This window comes from Rattus norvegicus, chromosome 2, assembly GCF_036323735.1.
Source record: "Rattus norvegicus strain BN/NHsdMcwi chromosome 2, GRCr8, whole genome shotgun sequence".
Taxonomy (NCBI): domain Eukaryota; kingdom Metazoa; phylum Chordata; class Mammalia; order Rodentia; family Muridae; genus Rattus; species Rattus norvegicus.
This window is the reverse complement of record NC_086020.1, coordinates 41,067,298-41,086,355: the sequence shown is the minus strand read 5'-3', so window position 1 is coordinate 41,086,355 and position 19,058 is coordinate 41,067,298. Positions and strand designations below refer to the sequence as shown.

At 42.2% G+C, this 19,058-nt stretch overlaps 1 protein-coding gene across 3 annotated transcripts in view; it reads left to right on the top strand.

Moving 5' to 3' along the window:
* The window catches only part of Zswim6 (zinc finger, SWIM-type containing 6), a 167,724-nt gene that overhangs the window by 25,985 nt on the left and 122,681 nt on the right, over positions 1–19,058 (top strand). The window contains exon 1 of one of the 3 annotated variants that reach the window (XM_063282687.1): positions 12,360–13,578. The exons of the other annotated variants lie outside the window; for them this stretch is intronic. The gene's annotated coding sequence lies outside the window, so the exon portion shown is untranslated. Of the gene's footprint in view, positions 1–12,359; positions 13,579–19,058 lie in introns of those variants that run through there. 3 annotated transcript variants of the gene reach the window in all.

Sequence of the window (19,058 nt, the reverse complement as noted above, 5' to 3'; positions counted from 1 at the left end):
TCAGGTCTTCTTCCATTTCTGAGTGCCTACCTCCCTTTCCCCTTCCATTGTGGGCTTTGATATCTCATCCGTCCATGAGTACTGGCCTCCATGGTGAACAGTGGTCATACTCTCTTCTACCACTTAGTGGTTCTCAGAACCTAAGCTTGCTTTGCTTAATGGCTTCACCCCTAAAAGGCTAGAGTCGGTCTTCTCTGCTATTTGCCAGAGATGCATGTAAATAGCTTGGGAGTGGATGGCCAACAGGAGGGTTCTGTCTGATCTCCACATTTGTTCGTAAGCTCAGCTGTTGTGTTTCAGATGAGGACATGTGCCCAGATATCCTAGTTCTTTTTCCGTACGGTACCCCAACCCTCAAACGTGCCATGTGCTAGATGTCGTTGCTAGTCAGTTCTAGCCTTTTGTGAATCCAGGGAGAAGAATACTTTTATTCTGTGGTTATTTGAGCAGTCTAGTGTAAATGAGTCCATGCTCACTGTTTTACCCTTGTATAGCTGGTTTGGGGGAAAAATCATAGCAGTGAGTTCCAGCAAGACCAAGGTTATATGTAGGTCTAAGATTTTTTCATATCTCTATCTATAGCTTTAGTATAGATATAAAGAAGCCTATATGAGAAGCCATATAAATAGAGAACTTTGAAAGGTAGAGATTAGACGGATGATGCTTACATGTTAGAAGTTTTTCTTTTAATTACTTAGGACTCAGAATCCTTTCTGAGAACCTGGTATGTTCTTTGTAGAAGTAGGAAGGCTGGCTGTGTGCTTTTCAAGTTTATAGTGCATTTGAAAGAACAGTAAAAGCAAAAGAGAAGAGGGACCGGTGACTGAGGGCAGGGCTTGATTAAGTGACAGTCTGAGAGTAGAGATCATTAGACAGTGAGAAAAAGAGATTCAGAAACTCATTGAGAACAGTTCAAGGCCACTTGGTATGGGGCCAAAGCCCCAAATGTGTCACTGTCCCCTGAGGAGTCACTGCTACTGCTGACTGTGATCACCGAACTCTGTGGAAATCTCTCAGTCGCTGCTTTCTAAGAATCATGTTTGCTCCTTACAACCATTCCACGAGGACACAGAAACTGTGCTCATATTTATTTAGCTTACTCCTTAAGTGTTTTATGGCACTGTGGAGACCTCCGCCAGGGCTTCAGATACCAAACAGCTGCACCCCCATCCTCTGAAGTAGGGACTTGTTAGGTGAACTAGTTTGGCCTTAAACCCGAGAGTGCTTCAGCGTCCTAGAGTAGCTGGGGTGACAGTTGTGAGCGTAGTACTTGACACAGATATGCTCACGTTTCTATTTTTGTTGGTATTGAGAAAAGTAAGATCTGTGTTTTTCCCAGACTGATCATTGAGCTGTGCAGTTAGGTTTGAGTCTGGATCAATTCCGAAGTCTAAGCTTTTTCTGGTATCAAACCCCTTAAAAGAATAGAGGCTGTGCATGGCGTGTAGTAGGTGCATGCTCCTCTGGCTTCAGGTCCCAGTCACTGACTGACTGATCTTGTCCCCACAGATACGATGTCAGGTTGTTTGTACCAACTCCACAGGACTGTTGTGTGGAGTCAGTGAGGCTTTGTATGGGAACAGCTCAGCCGTGTATGGGAGAACTCTGCTCTCTTTTAGACTCAAGATGGACAATTTGTCATATTTTAAGTAAATACTTAATAAATTCTAGAAAAATACAGGTTCCAGGGATTGAACTCAGGTTGTGAAGTTTGCACAATAAGCATTTCTACCTACCGAGGAATCTGGACAATCTAGAATTTTCAACATTAAAAACTAATGTCATTAAATGATCATTAATTTTAACCTTTATGTTTGCCCTTCTCCTCTGACAGCTTTGGTTTTCACTCACATACAGGTGGGGAGGTATACAATTGGAGAAACTTAACATCTCATTAGTCACAATAATCACCAACTGCCACTCAAATAAACAGATGATACAGGGGTGTCCAACATCAACGATACCTTGTAAGATACTTAAAATATCTGAGAGCTTCTCAAAGTAATCAAAAAATTCTAACTTGAACTTAAGTCACATAAACCTGAGTCCCGGAGTAGTCAAATCTAGCCCATGATATAGTATAATACATTTATTTATTGTAAAGGCTTTATGAACTTTTAGTTCTACAAAATGGTGGTTAGCACACAGTGCTCACTGACTGGAACATAGAAAGGATGCATTGACTTTGACCCTATGTTCCAGTCAGCTAGTTCTGCAGTAGATAGTTGTGATTGACCTAAAGGATAAGTTCTCTTACAGAATGAGATGCTTAGCTCACCAAGATCCAGCATTTCCTGTTAAAGTTGGGAGTCTTCATGTCTTAGAATGAGAGGCAGAAGTCACAATCTATAGAGGGGACATCACATCACTAAAACCCCCGCTGAATATGTGTTGATTTCATAGTGCATCGCAGGTGAAATGCTACTAGATGAATACAGTACATATCGGGAATTCACTCTAGCCTCCTATCCTACTTCACACACACACACACACACACACACACACACACACACACACACACTACTTCACACTCAGCAAGCCTTTGTGTGTCTCAGATGTGGGGATGGACGAATAAGTTGAGGTGAATTACTGAAGTTCATACAGCCAGGGCAGAAATTATGCTTGAAGTAAAGACACATTCCCATTCGTTTGCTTCTCCTGATGCCAGATCTCCCACAGAGGGCTGACCACCTTGCATCTCACGTAGGCAACATGATCCGGGGGGGGGGAGGGGTGTCATTCGATTGCATCCCAGACTGGAGGCCTTTTGTGATAGCAGGTTGGTGATAAGAGCAGTTCCATCCAGGGCACACAAAGCAAACGGATTATCCACAGGACTCTGCTAAGCCAAACTCTCAAATAGTCCTGCACATTGTCTTCAGACACACACACACACACACACACACACACACACACACACACACACACACACACTTGGCTGGTGCCTGCCCCCAATAGTGGTAAGTACAATAAAAGTCAAATTTTGTGGATCTAGATTGCAGAGCCTCCTTCTCCATAAGGACATGAGTTCCTGGATGACGTCTAAGACCCAGATTAGCTTCCAGTCCGTGCATATACTTTCCAAGTGAGGATCCTGGAGCCTGAGCAGCTGTGTGAGGTGGCCTTGTTGCACCAACACTTTTCTTTCTGTGGAAGGTTTCAAAGGACATGCAACTTCTTGGTCTTCTCTGTGGCCTGCATATACATACCTAATCTAGTCTTTCTTAACGTTTTATATTTGTGACGACCTTGTGAACTTTTTGAAAATGTCATTAAATTAATAAAAATAAAGAAATCATGTTACAACATCTTTGCAAGATAGGAAAAAAAGTCATTCTATATCCTTGTTACTTAACCATAGTCACTAATGTATTGTTTCTTACGGTTATATTTTTCTGGGCATTAAAGGGCTTCATTATTTGTACATTGTTCCATCCAGTTGTTGGTTTAGAGCAGACTAAGACTTTTTTTTATGTTATACATGCTGTAATTATTTTAATGACTAATAAGCAGTGGGTTTACCTTATTTTATGTAACCGCTGTCTTTGCCGTAGCTGTCTTCTGAGTGTTCTCCTTGACGGCAGGCAGTGTTCGTCTCATTAGGTACCACCCTCCCTCCTATCGCTGTGTCCGGCTTGTGATGTTTGCTCTTAGGTTTCCAGGGTGGGAAGTGGGGCTAAAGGGCATCTGGGTGTTTTTATGGTACTCCACATTGCAGTGCCAAGCTGCCTACTAGTTTCTGCCCTGACTACCGCACTGGACTGTTTCGCATTTTCTCCATATTTATAGCAAAAGTAAGTTTTACCATGAACATTTAGGGATATTCATGAAAGCTAAAATGTTTGTAATTTTTCACATTTTCTGTTTGATGAATTTTGTTTTTACTTTTCCCCCCACTGTTTGGTACAGGTTTGTAGGTCACAAGGGTGCTGAATCACAGTGGTACTGAGTAGGAGCTCAGCAGACATTGGTGGCTTGAGTTCCCACCTCTGCTCTGCCCCTAGAGGGGAGTGAAATATCTGCAGGTGCTGTCACCTGGAGGGGTTTAGGACACTGGAAAGATTTTACTGTGAGAGATTGTTTTATTTTTTTTTAAGACATATCTATATGTGTATAAATCTCCTTGCCTTTCCTGGATTTTATTTTTGTTTTAGTTTTTTTGGGACAGGTTGGTTGTTTGTTTTTTAACATAGCCAATGATTGGTCTGGACTCCTGATCTTACCTCATTCTCCCAAGTACCGAGGGCAGGTGTGAGCTGCTATACTTGGCTTGTGGAGTTCACCACTCTTTTAGTTTATAACATTTCCTTCTCTTCTTTTTTTAAACTCTAAAATCGACGGTGGTTCCAGCCTTCTGTGTTTATTTTGAAGGTATAAAAACAGTCCTTAGAAATAAAACTTCTACTATTGAATTTGAAAGTTGACACTATTTTGTAACACAACCATAAGTTTACAAATTTATTGTACAGTGGGGTTGAAATCATTTGCTAACACTTTTACCTGTGACTTTTATTCAGATTATTTTATTATTAGGAATATTAGCTAGTATTTGTTACCTGATTGTTAGTGTTTGGGTAATTATCAGCACTTGTATCTCTTTAGGAAGGATGTCCAGATATTTATCTTTTCCTTTAAGGCGAGTTTCCTATAGGAATCTATATCTCAGGATCACGTGGTGTTAAGAGTGTCCAGGGAGCAATTAGGAGGGCAGTCTGTTATATCTGTTGCCTCAAGACAAGACCATTAGGTGTGTCGTGTATGATCCTCAAGGGGTGTAAATAGCTAAGCCATTCGTACAGTCATCTTTTTTTGGGGGGGTATGTCAGAAACCTTTATTTCATAGACAGATCACAGGAAGTTTACGCACTGGAAGCACATATTCTCACCTGATTATGTTGACAAAGTGTATTACAGGTTAGTGAGCGAACATTGGCCATGTGAATTTTAAATTCCATGGTCTGTTTTGATGTGAGTGTCCTAAAAATCCCCTAGTGGGTCAGATGTGAGCAGATCTTCTAAATGAATTCCCCTGTGTCTGCTGAGGAGGTGGTTTTCTTAGTTTATGAATTCACTGAAGGATAGTTCCGCACTCTCGACACCACTGCAAGATCGTCCTTAGAACTCAGCACTGCCTGTTTGCTTCCTGTATTCCAGGGCACTGTTGAAAGGAGGATTATTTTTCTCTTTCTGTTGTCGTGCATGAATAACACTTAAATGACAAAAATCTCTGAGATTGGGCAGTCTTCCTTGGGCTGGGATATAGCTCAAGGGTAGAGCATGTGCTTAACACACGAGGCTCATTCCTCAGTATTAACAGGTTATTTCTTTGACCCCAAGCCTTTCTAACCCCATTATTTTTTCTCAATATCCTTTTTTAAAATTTTTGTCTTTAAGTTTCTGAATTACCACACTCGCCTCATATTTTCTCTTCTGCCCTGCTGTTCTACTCCATGCTCCTCCTCTCCACCGAGTCCATAGAGGTGCCATTGTCACTGAAGGTGGTGGGACTTTCTCAGCTTGCTGTGAGACTCTGACAGGTCTCCACAAGACTGCTGAGTTACAGGACTACTCTAGCGATGCAGTCTTCTCTGTGAATTCCCTAAATCCAAGCTTTTCTGATTTTTATCTTACTTCCTGGCAACCCTGGCCCTCTCAGTAAGGCTCCCAACTTGGATATACTTTCCTGAGCCCTTTTCAGTTCCAATCTCCTCTCAAGAAATCATGTGCCTGCTTCAAATGTTTACTTTCCTGAGCAAAAGACTCCCAGAGTCCAAAACTGTTCACTGTATTTCTTTACTTAGTGCGTTTGTGATTCCTGGTTAACTGTTTCCTCCAAATCCGTCTTTCCTGCTTGTTCTCTGGTTCTGTGAGTGTCATCCACTGGGTTGTTCAAACCAGAAGTTATCACTACCTTACCATTTCTATTTTCCCCTCCCTTGATATCTTTTTTGGCGACATTTTTCTTTGACATCAGTCTTGCTACCTTCCCTAAGTCCAGTGGTGACAGTGGGTTCCCTTTAGAGCCTTTTAATGCTCAGTCCTCGCTGCTCCCCAGTGAACTGTCTTCTCTCGGGACCAGGTGTTGAAAATGCATGCAGGAGAATGTCCTTTCTCTGTTTACGATCTTTTACTGATTGCTCACTATTTCTGAGGGGAAGATTCTTACTGCTGACTATCAGCCTTTCACAAGTTGGCCTTGTCCACTTTAAGTTACATTTTATTCCATGTTTCCCTGCCCCTTCGACAGGTGCCCCATTTCTGTTTGGAAATTAGATCATTTACTATTAAAATTCTAGGAGATAGACAAAATTCAGTGTTTCAGTGTTGTGTTAGTTAGGGTTTATTTGATGTGAAGAAACACCATGATGGAAAGCTAGTTGAGGAGGAACGGGTTTATTTGGCTTACACTTTCATCACTGTTTATCACCGAAGGAAGTCAGCACAGGAACTCAAGGAGGCAGAAGCTGATGCGGAGGCCATGGAGGGGTGCTGCTTACTAGCTTGCTCCATGTGGCTTACAAACCCAGGTAAGCACCAGTCACAATGAGCTGGACCCCCCATTGATCACTAATTAAGCCAGTGCATTGTTGCTGGACTTACAGAGATAGCTTCCTCTCTGATGACTCTAGCTTCTGTCAAGTTGACCTAAAACTAGCCAGTACACCATTGAAATATGTTTTTCTTTTCTTTTAAGGAAGGAAAAGTTTTTTGGCTTATAAGTAAAAAATATCTATTTTATTTTTTAAAATTATACTATAATTACATCATACCCTTTTCTTCCTTTCCTCCATTTACACCTTTCCATATACCTCCTCTTGCTCTCTTTGAAATTCATGATCTTTTCATTAATCATTGTTACATATATGAATATATACACATATATGTATATATATATCTGTATATGTGTGTGTACATGTATGTATGTATGTATGTATGTATGTATGTATGTACAACCTACTCAGTTGGTATATTATTTGTATGTTTTCAGGGCTGACCTTTTGTATGAAAAGCCAGTGTGTTTTCTCTCTGCCGGAAAGGGTATTTCTCCTGCTCTTAGCATTCTTTAGTTGCCTGTAATTCTTTGTGTAGGCCTCCCTCACTTTAGCACGTCTGTTGTTGCCCCCGTTCAGCTCCTGCTTAGGCAGTCATATTGGTAAGACTTTATGGGCGTGGTTTCCGACATTCCTAGGAGACATAGCCTCACAGCAAACTCCTTGATCTGCTGGCTCTCAGGGTCTTTCTGCCGCCACTTGAGCAGAGGCGAGCCTTAGCCTTAGGCAAGGGTGTTGTGTTGTAGCTGTAGCTGTTGAAACTGAGCCCCACCAGCTGGCATTTGGAGTGCTTGCAGTTTTCTGTAATGGTCTTTCTGTTGAAAGGTGAAGTTCCCTTGATGAGGAGAAGGACTGACTACACTTCCCTGTGGGGATAAGGACAAATATTTAGAATGTTGTTAGGGAGTATGCTGTTTTAGTACAGTGATGGTTGTAGATACTCCTCTAAGAGCCATGACTTAACTGAGTAGTTGGCTAGGTTTCCATACCAACACCAGGCATGCTTTCCTTCCTGTTGTGTGGGTTTTAAGTCTAATTAGAGAGCTCTTGGTTACTGCCAAGGTATGCGAGCCACTGATGTATCCTCAGGGTCACCATGTCATCGTTGTGGTTCATAGACTGTGAATTTCATAGAGCGGGGTAGGACTGTTGGGTGGTTACATCCCTCCTTCAGAAGCTCGCATGACACCTTGTGGACCAGAAGAGTTGGTCCTAAGGGAGGAAGCTTTCAGCTTAGTTCTAGTTGAGGAGCCTCTGGGCCCCCTTTAAAGTGTACAGTATTTGCACCAATCAGGCCTTAACTACCATTTCTGAGGGGAACCCGAGGGCAGTGACAATAGCCTGTAATATTTGGGGAGTCTCTTGGACAATTCTGACCAGCAGCTAAAAAGATGGTCTCATGCCTGGTGTTGGGATTTGGATCTTAGAGGAAGCATTGTCAGTCCAGATGGGAAAATGTTGAAATATTCTTCTTTATAAAAGTGATTGTTCTTCAGGCAATGAGCTTGCCTAACAGTGCAAGGCCTTGTCTCAGCCACTGCCAAAATGGCTAAAAAAAATATTAATTTTTGTTTTTGCACATGTTCACGCATGCCAGATCTTCCTGTGAAACTGGTGGTAACTAAAATGTGAAATATAGTATCTCTCTCTCTCTTTTTGCTCCATCATTTCCTTTGCTTCTATTTCTCATGATAATGAAGGATGCTCTGGTGCACGAGCCTCCTTTCCTGCATAGGTGTAGCAGCTACCCCATATCAAAGAAGGCTCCCTGCAGCAGATGAGAAAGCCATCACAGAAAACACACTTAGACGCAGCGAAGAGGTCAGCGAATTGTGGGGGCCCCAGCCCCAATGCATGCATCTACGTCATAGCTTCTGCAGGTTACAGGAAGCTTGGAGTGAGCAGGGCCAAAACATTGCAAGGTGCAGAGTACCGCGACGAGGACTGCCAGAAGGAGAGTGGTTCTTCCCAGGGATGAGCTCGATTGGTTCTCCAGGGCACAGTGGTCAGGTCTAGACCACATACACACAGACTAAAAACGGTGGACTCAGCAGGTGGTGGTTATATATTTGTGCATACACATAATATATAATATATGTACATATAGGCACATGTATGCAACAATAATAAAAGGGGGGGTGGGAAGATATTGGCTTAAGAGTAGAAGGAACATGGGAGAGATAGGAAGGAAAAGGAAGAGGAATTCAATGTAATTCTACTTCAGTTAAAACACAGTAAGAAAAAAATCTTACTCAAAAAGGATGCTAAACATTTAATAATTGCATAGTAATATTGGAGTTACGTGGGCATGATTTTTCAATGTGTAGTGCCTTTTTTAAAAAAAGATTTATTTATTTATTATATATAAGTATACTGTAGCGGTCTTCAGACACACCAGAAGGGGGCATCAGATCCCATTACAGGTGGTTGTGAGCCACCATGTGGTTGCTGGGATTTGAACTCAGGACCTCTGGAAGAGCAGCCAGTGCTCTTAACCCCCGAGTCATCTTTCCAGCAGTGTGTTTTGAATGTAAAATTATAAAACCGTCTATAAAATAAGCCACAACGATGGAACCGATAGACGTACGTGTAGGAGACTGGATGGTTTAGGACCTCTCCAGATCGTCTGTACTCTATGCCGCACATTTGCCTCTGTGGCAAGAATGCAGCTTAGAGTAGTTCCCTGTTTCTGTTATCTGTGGAGAAACTCAGGTTTTACCAGTACTCTTGACATTTTTACATTTTTCATTAAGCTCTTGACAGTACAGAATATTAATTAAAGTGAAATGCAACTATTACCTTTGAGGAAGACCATCATCTTGGACCTGGAGATATGAATGTGAAATAGGAGTACTTTAATTAAGGTGTGAATATTTACCGTTTGGCACAACAAAATTATCAGGCATTAGGGTTGTTTCTTAAGTAATATTACTCAATTGCAAATTGGAGGTAAGTACCCCTAATAAAAAATGCTGTAGGCCCTTCTGGTTCAATAAACTAATACCCAGATTCATACAGAAATACACATATAATAAGAAGTTCATGAAGGAAAGAAATGGTCCAGCTTATGAGATGTCAGCCAGTACACTACAGTAATGTCGTTTGTGAGGGAGGCCTGCATGTGGAGCAGAAGACTGCAAGGGCCCAGAAGCGACAGTGATGAATAGCATCTTGTTCATCTGGTGCATAAGGCATTAGGATGACTAGGTAGAAAAACATCATACCTCCATGATGATGACTTTTAAATGAGCCAGACTGGAAAGAGCTCTAAACAGTTAATTATTTTTTATAACACAGAAGGAAGCTTTTACTTTCTTTAATGTAATATCTTGAAGCAGTAGAAAAGATTCACAAATTAGACTGAAAATAAACATTTCTTTATATCCAAACTACCACAAGCAAAATCTAAAGACAAGTTGAAGAAATTTACAACTTAATGGAGATTATGGACGGATTTCGTCAACATCTGAGCAGCAAGGAGACTCAGCAGTTTAGGACTGTGGAGAAAACATGCACAAGATGCTGTTGGGAATATAGACTGGGTTCTGTATCCTGCAAGCTGTCCTTTGACCTCCACAAATATGGTGTGGCCTGAGTCTTAAATGCTATACATTTAAAAAAATAGAAAAAAATAGAAGGAAGAAATTACTGACTTGGAACAGTGTATGAAAACACCGAAAGGGAGGTATACAATAATGTGTTTTGCTACCATTGAATAGAAAGAAAAGAACGTTAAATGGTGGTTGTGTGCACATGCAATTTCTTTGGAAAGGTTCACAAGGAAGCGATTGTCTTAAGTTGCTTGGGAGAGGGTTTGGGGAAAAGGATTCCCATTCATACTGTTTCAGTGGTAAGTCACCCAAAACAAAACAAAACAAAACAACAACAAAGAGCTTAACAGAAATCTTCAGTTTATTCAGAAAGAAAATTTAACTCAATTTCCAAGCTGGAACTTTCGAAGGGAATTTTATCCTGAGAGCTATATTTTGTGAAGTGTATTTTATTGCCTCTCTAAATAGCTGCCCCAAAGTGTACTGCCATCATAAAATTGTAGTCGTTTAACTATGGTCGAGCAGCCCTGCCTTTCACAGTTTGTTTTTCCAAAGGGTCTTTTGGCTACATTGAGCTGATAACTGTATGAAGACAAAGAATTGAAGACCACAAGAAAGTGGAGTTGGTTTTACAGCACAGGGCCGCAAACAGCTCTTTCAGGGGATGGTTTATTCCCAGTGTTTTGTGTGAGGAGGCCTTTTGGGAGGGCTTTGCTCTTTATGCAGTCTCAAGTGAGAACCAGAACAAAGCAGAATGAACCTTCCCAAGAAAGCTAGCAACCCCCTCTGCGGCATTTTCTGCTCTGGTGGTACAGTGGATGTGAAAATATGCTCATCTGTACTGATACTGTTAGCATGTCTCCATCCCCAGGGCGGTTCGCTATTGCCACTCAGAAGAAACTTAAGAGTGTGAGAACGTTTGCAAGAGGACTGTTAGCAATGTAAATGCCAGGTTGCCTCTGATAGGCAGTAAGCAACCTTAAGCCTGTTGGTGGGACAAAATACAAGAGGAGAAAAAGCCTTTGGCTGATTTGCAAGGCCCTGGAATTCTTTGGTTCTGTGTTCACTACTCTGTCCTCACATGAGATTTCTCTATAGTTCTAGGTTACAGGAGTGTTCTCTGATGGTTCTCCTAACAGTTAGCACCTGGGAATTGGTTTCTCACTGGATTTTAATTTATTTTCTGAAAATAGTATAACATTCACAGCTCTTATTACTATGATATCTCGACAGAGCTACAGTAATGAGTGGGTTATAGTAGGTTGAGCAGCCATGAGTAGTCAGAGCCCATCTTTGTGTCAGGTCAATGTAGATGGAGGAAATACTAAGCCATGATGGATTGACACATAGTAGGCACTAAAGAAGCGTTTGTTCAGCCTGAAGAGGTGACACGATGGTTAAGAACATTCAGGGTTTTTCAGAGGACTGGGTTCAGCTCCCAATACTTATGTTTGGCTGCTCACAAGTGTTTGTGACTCCAGCTTCATGGGCTGTTACATGTCTGGGCTCCACGGGCACCTATGTGAATGCATGTATCTAGGCAGACAGATTAAAAGAAATCTTTAAAAACATATCTGTGCATTGACAATTGCTGACCAGAGCAGGGAGATTATGCCTTTGAACAGTGACCACCGAGTCTTCAGAGAGCACTTGCTCCATGGGGTTTCTGTGTCAGTGATTTCTAACCCCTGGTTTTGAATTATTACTGCGAGCATAGATAGACTCATTCGTGTGTTCACGAACACTCACTGCTGCTTAAGGCATGTACTAAGTTTGTAGAAGGCATCGTTCTAAACCTGACTGTTTACATTTGCTGGTTTATTGTATGTATGTGGGTGGGTGTACATGCTATGACGTGTGAACATGAAGGGACAACTTTCAGGAATTGAGTCTCTCCTTTACCATTTGGGTCCTGGGGATTGAACCTAGACCACCAGGCTTGGTCGCAAGCACCTTTGTCCATAGTCATCTTGGCTGGTCCCAGAACTTACTTGCAAAGAATATTATTGCAAATTCTTTCATAAGGAGAAAACCATCTGTACTTTTTTTCCTTTTTTAATTGGAGAGCTGAAGTGAACTTACTCAAGGTAAGGAACATTTGCCCTGGACAATGAACTTAGAAAAAGTACCTACCAGATGCCGGTTGTCATTTCATCCTAAAGCAGGAGGACAGGCATACTGCAGCAGTGAACAGTCTCCAGTCAGGCAGTCTCTTTTATCTTTTGGTTTCAGTTAGAGAGGGGTGGGCTGGGGGGTGGGATGTTGCATGGAAAATTCAGAAACAGGCTGGGTGATGGCTTAGTAGGTAAAGGTACTTGCTGTGCAGACTGACAACACAAAAGGCTGGACGTGGAGGCCTGCATCTGTAACTCAGTGCTCTTGTAGCAAGATGGGAGGTGGACAGGAGTAGTGGCCAGACGCTCATGTGCACAGAGCAGAAGGAAGAAGAGACCTTGCCTCAAGCATGCTAGACTCCTGGAGAGGTGTCTTCTGGCTTTAATGTGCATGCTGTAGCACACATGATACACACATTTGCATACATACCCAGTAAATAGATGATCTTAGGGAAAAAAATCAAAGAATCATACAGTTTAAATAACTGTGATACTTTATAACTGTTCTTATTGCTGCTAATCGCACTGTGCCCTAATCTGTGTTAGACCTAGGGCTCTATCTGTGTATAGAGGTAGGGACGTGTGTGCCTGTGAAAACACATTTTCTGTAAGGTGTCATGGTGTGAGGCATCCACAGGATGTAGGGTGTCTTAGGATGAGTTCCTTGCAGATAAGGGGTGATGCTGTGGTTCTGCTTCGTCGTTTGGGCTTATGACATGTGGCCCCTTTGTGAGAGAATACATATAACATTGTTGCCTCCCTGCTGCCCCAAGTGATATTTTCTCTATGGAGCTGACAAGCCATATGACATCCAGTTGGAGCCAGGAGAAGGGCTGTTTCCCCCTTGGTAACTAAGGCACGTAGGCAGTGTGAATAGACCTTCCTCCACAGTGCGTTCATTACCCACTGGTTTAGCTAACACTTGCTGTCCTAGTAAAGGTCCTGTGCTAAATGGTATGTTCTCTGTTGAGGGGTAGAGATACAGATGCTCCAGGAAAGGAGACTGGAGTGCTGGTCCTTCCTACATGCCTGCCATAAAGACTAAGTAGCATCTTGTTTGTCTTACAGATAAGCATCCTTGGTTCTACCCGGTCCTGAGTGCTGTCTCCTGCTTGTTCCTTCTCTTCGTAGATGTCATTTGGTGGAACCAAACTTACACTTAGACATTTCAGAGTGGAAAGCATCGAACCTTTTCATTTCACTCTGCCCATGCTCAAAGAAGTTAGTCGGTGCACCGTGATTGTCTCATCAACTTAGATAGAGCCACATGGAAACCAGTTACAACATTCACTGGACTTTAATGATGCCAACAGTTCTCTTCGAGCGGTTTCTCAAAAACCGTTCTGCCATTGAACAGTAAAGGTAGAGTGCCTTAGGGGAGAAAGAAACAAGGGTGCCTGGGATGTACGTAAGCAATTACAGGAGATGATTTGCAATATAGATTAGAATGCAGGGGATTGACAGCCAAGAACCAGGATCAGTTTAATGTTAAATAGTATGTTAGTTTTACTTTCAGATGACATACTTACTATGGTTTTCTTTACTGTTGAGACACTTACATTCAGTTCCTGACATGAAGGTAGCATGACAGAGAAGTTTGTGTTCCTTTAGTATCTTATGCAAGATACATTCTATTGAAAAGGAAGTTGTCCTGTTTGTGTTTTCAGACACCCAGTGCTGTGTTGCTTTTTATGATTTCTTTTCAAGTGTCAGGCATGGCGATAAAATAACTTTCTAGAGACAACAAAGAGACTCGGCAGCTGACAGGCAGCCCCCCTCAATCTGGTTAAGGAGCTGGGCATTTGGAGGTGGGAGGATAATGGAAGGCAGGCAATGGGGTACAGAGGGGGTGAGGTGGAATGGCCGAGTTGCTGTGCACTGGCAGCTGGAGTTGCTGTTGAGGTCTTGATTTGAGTGAATGAGGACCTGGAGAGATGGGTGACTGAAGCATAGAAATACCATTTTAACCTCTCTCATTTTCATTGAAATTCTGGGAACTTTTTTCTTATATGCCATAAAGCCTTTTCCCATTTGCTTAAGTAATAGGGCACGAAAGAAAGAATGCTTTTAGTCAGTAGTGTTTCTACTCAGGAAAACTTTTGTTTCTGCCAGGTTAAAATGTTCTTTTGCCAAAACAAAGTATCTGACATTTCTGCTAACAGGTCTTCCAATTTGAGTAACTGTTGAGAACAAGCACACAGCGGAAGCACATAGAAGAGAGCTCCCCACCATAATGCTAGGAACTGAACTCAGGTCCTCCGCAAGAAGTCTTAACTGTTGAGCCAACTCTCCAGTCCCTAAAATACTGGGTTTGTTTGTTTGTGTGTTTGTTGTTGTTTGTTTTTTTAACTCTAGGATGAAAATGCAGTGCTGGTAGAATGACTTTGAATTTAGATTTGGTATTGGGATTTTTGTGTGCCCCAAATGTCTCATGTACAGTTTAGATTCATGGGATCATGTGTAAATGGCTTTCATTTTGTAGTTTTAACAACCAATTACTGCAACTAGGAGAAATCTTTGGGAGAAACTTTTGCAGGCCAGGGGACAGTCGGAGTGGACTGTTTGTCTGTTTCACCTCAAGTGCCTTAACACACTCTCATTCTAAAGGGCAAACACTACTGTCCTAGACAGCACATTGTTACAGTTGGTCAAGAAAATACATTTTATTATGATTTGCATCTTAAGAGATGGGAGACATTTTTGTGTTTTTAAAGGATTTCTCCGAAATGGAAGAAATGGCTTGTGTCCCTTGCGTCTTAAGGCACGGTATAGATGACAGTGATTAAAAAACAGCATAGTACTTCAAGGTGGCACTGTGGCGAGAGTAATGAACCCTTGCTCTGTAGTTACATGGGTCTGGGTTCGAATTCTCATTCCAGCCTTTTAACTTCGTTGTGATCTTCGAGGAAGTGACATAACAGCCCTGGGTCTCAGGTAGCCTTAATTGAGATCATATGGGCCGGAATTGAGGCAACTGCAGAGGTGTACGGTCACTCCCAGGACCCTAGAGGCTGCATAACCTTGATAGACGTGTCTGGCTTTTAAGGACCAATAACCTAGAGCTGTATTATTTGAGTACAGGCAAATATGCTGGACAGTGGTACCTGATTGGATTTGCTCTGTGGCTGGCTATGGGTTAGGAGGTTTTAGTGCCGTCCTTGTGTAGGCTCAAGGGAGAGCCTTCCTAACAGCCACTCTTTAGAGCGCATTGTGAGGATAGAGCATCTGAGGCCCTGCCGCCCAGCAGTTGAGCAGGGCCGAAGATAGAAACTACTAAGCCTGCTCTGCATTTGTTTGTAAGTTGCATACTAATTAGGAACACACTTTGAAGCTTGGAACTTGTGAAAAGCTCGCCTGCCTGCATTCTAGATACCTATCTGTCTGTGGGATGCTGTTTATTGAGAGAACTTGGGGAGGCACAGGCCTCAGTGATCCTTGGCTTACCCCTGATGCCTCCACGGATGCCTCCTTCTGCCTTCCCAAAAAATTTCCCTTTGCCGTGGTTCCTTGGCAAGTCTCCCCACTCTGTTTAAACAGGAATTAAAACATAACTTCCTTTAGCTGCTCTGTGGCTATACTGCATGGACGGTGCTGATTGTAAAGCCTTCCTGAGCAGGTGCGGAACAATGAATAGTCTTCTTAATTTCAGTTTTTTAATTTACATCGTTTAACCTCTTTTGCAACAAATGGTGAGGCGCCATGTCCACACTGTTTTCAGTCCGTCCGTAGTTAATGGTTTCTCCAGACTTCCCAGCTGCTTACCATGTGCACAGCTGACAAAACCAGAAGAGCCTTTTTAGTAAGGTGAGCTGAGCTGAGTAGCACAAAGGGCTTTGGTAGAAATAGGGCTTTGACAAAATGAACAAATGTAAGGCAGCTGGAAACTTGAGTGTTGTTAATCAGGAGTATGTTTCAGGATCCGGAACTTTCCAAAACATGGGTGTACGTAAGAAAAAGGATCCCACAAGTAGTGGATTAATAGACTGTCCTGTGCTAAAACCCCCTCCCTCCCTCTGTGTTGGTTTACAAAAAGAAAGGGTTCTCGTACCTTTGAACGTTTCTGGCTTTCATTTTCCTTTCGAGGCACTTTGCCCTTGCTCTCCTGCCAAATGCCCACTGCCCGGCTTTTTCGTTTACGGCAGGTTCCTTTCTCTTTACTTGCTAAATCAGATTCTTTTCAAGGGAGCATTTGGCTTGTGTTGAGTTCAAAGGGACTTGTTCTGATTCTTGTGAGTTTATTTCTCTGCAGTTGGCTGCCTATGTCTGAAAGCAGCTTTTTAAGAGAGGATCGGCCATCTGCTTTCAGGGAAAATCTGCTTTCCTCAGGTCATCAAACGGATAATACCAGTAACAAGATACAGTAAATACTACTGTCCCATCAAGCAGCTAGTGACATGAGTTCCCTGGTGACATGACAATCCAGTGTTGGTTCAGTCCATGTTCTCATTTGTGTCCCAGGATAGAGGTATCTGTAATTATTTGAGAGAAAATAATAGGATATTTTAAGTACAGGATACAGGGAACAACCATAAAATAGCTTTCCTGTTAAAAGTTACTTTGTAAGAAAGTACTGCTTGGAGTTAATTGAGTGGTTAGCAGCAGTCTGTAGGCTAACATTGTAAGGCAAAAGCACTTACCACAGCAAATGTTCTTACAAATGTGTTTAAAATTAGTTAGAATTAACGACATGTCAGAGCCACCCTCTGAAAAGCAAAGTAACCCCAGACCCGTCTCTTCTTCCCCCTTGAAAACCAGAACCGTTTACACTCAGAACCTGCTTGTTCTGGTAAAGTCCTAGGAAAAGAAAGGGCTGGGAGCCTAGACTTCATGATCACCGGAGTGTCCCTCAGGCAATTTACTCTGAGGCCAGTGCAAACATCTTCAGGGATTCCAGGAGCCAACGCATGTGGAAACTGCATCACATGCAGGAACAAAATACCATGTGCAAGTCTAAGGACACCCACTTCAGATAGACGAAGCCCATGTGTGTCTGTCTCCCCTTCCTCTATTGTTGGTCTTTCTGTGCGATGGCTAGTGCTGTCAGAGTTACAGTAGACCACAGATGTGTCTTGTGAGGAGATGATGGGCCTTCTTTTATAGTCTTCTGCTAAATATGCGTTTAGCCTCAATGTCCAGAAAGGGCGCGACAGTAGTTTGTGATGGAGGAGCACAGAGAGCAAGTCCTCTGGCTGGCTTGACGACTTCTGGGAGGAAGGGCAGTGATGATTTTTCCTGAGGGGCCTGAGACATGAGACAGAGTGGAATTTTCCTTTTCCACAACACATAACCTGGTACAGAGTTTGCACCCTGTTTCATCTTCTTCCTGTGATACCTTTCTCTAACTCCCAGCTGACTTCCTGGATCCAGCCTTAACTCTGAGCCGTCCCACCTTCCCCAAAGTGTCTTCCCACGCTAGACTGCTGTTAGGAGATGCTATCTGTTGACCCCATTTATTTTGAGCTCCCTATGTATTTTGTCTAAGAATTTTATTATATATTATACATTTCTTAATCCTTTATGCATTTCATAAAGAGAAAAATTCAGAGTTCAGCAATGACTTGACTGATACTGTGCTTATCCCCCACGCCCAGCAGCAGACGGAAAACGGTGCGGTAGGTATGCATATCTACTTGTCCACGAAATGGCATGGGCGACAGATGCATTCTTTAAATTTTTTTCTGATCATAAGAAAATTTTTTTCCATAGGAAGTGCTGATGCTATAGGAAATTGTGAAGAAGCAGAGATCAGTTAATTTCGGTAGTATAGAAATCATTGCTGTTTATAGTTTGGTAATGTGCATATGTACAGGCCAAAGCACTTAGACGCACATCACTGAGGATAGAATGCAAGTGAAGTCCTATATCTCGTCAAACTGTTGACCAGCTTTTATTTTTTCACTTACACTATGGCTCTCTTCCTTTGTCAGTGAATGTGATCTTAAAAATGGCCAAGCTGGTTCCATTTAAAGGCATAACCAAGCCTTTAAATGTTTCTTAGCACCCTTTAAAGATGCTTAGCTTGCTCCACTGTTCTGAGTAATTCTATACTAAACATAGTGACCCCTTAATATTTTGGGTACAAATTTTCATAATGAAATAGCTTATGTAATTTATTTAACATATAATTATATTTTGGCACTAAATATATAGTATAGTCAACTGTGTCAGTAGGTCAAATGCACTGATCATCCAGATACATAGGACAAAGGGAGCTCAGTGCACTGATGGGTGCTGTGTGGACTTCTCTATATAGTCTTTTTGTATTCATATCTCCTTTTCTCAAATATGATGCTTTACATCTGCAGAGTGGTTGGAAAGCAACCTCCAATATAAAGTGTGTGAAATGTTCCACGTTAGATGGGCTAGGAACATTCTTGGTTACATTTGGCCCAAGAAAGACTGGCTTTAGTTTGAAGAATATTGTGTGGACACTCCGGTGGATTGCTATTTCTGCTTCATAGTAGCAGTTTACTCTCAAATGTGGAGTCAAGGCCATAAAGACCCAGATAAAAGGCAAACGTGCATGAGCTCCTTCAGGTTGTGGTCTCTCAGCTCAGGGACTAAGTGTTGGTGCAGTGCTGTCTGTCTACCTGACTACCTACCTGACTACCTATGTTATGCTGGTTTACCAGTTCTCCTCATTACTCTCTCTTAGGCCCTTTCCCTCCCCAATGAATTCCCTCTTCTCAACTCTTCTTCCTATTTTTGTGTGTTTTTATTTGTCTGTGGCCCACTGTACTTAATTAGGGTTGCCTGCATGAGCATAGGGTACAAGGGGTACTCTCTTTTCTCTGGGTATGAGCTCAGGTTACCAGACCACATCCAGTGTCTTTTACTCAGGG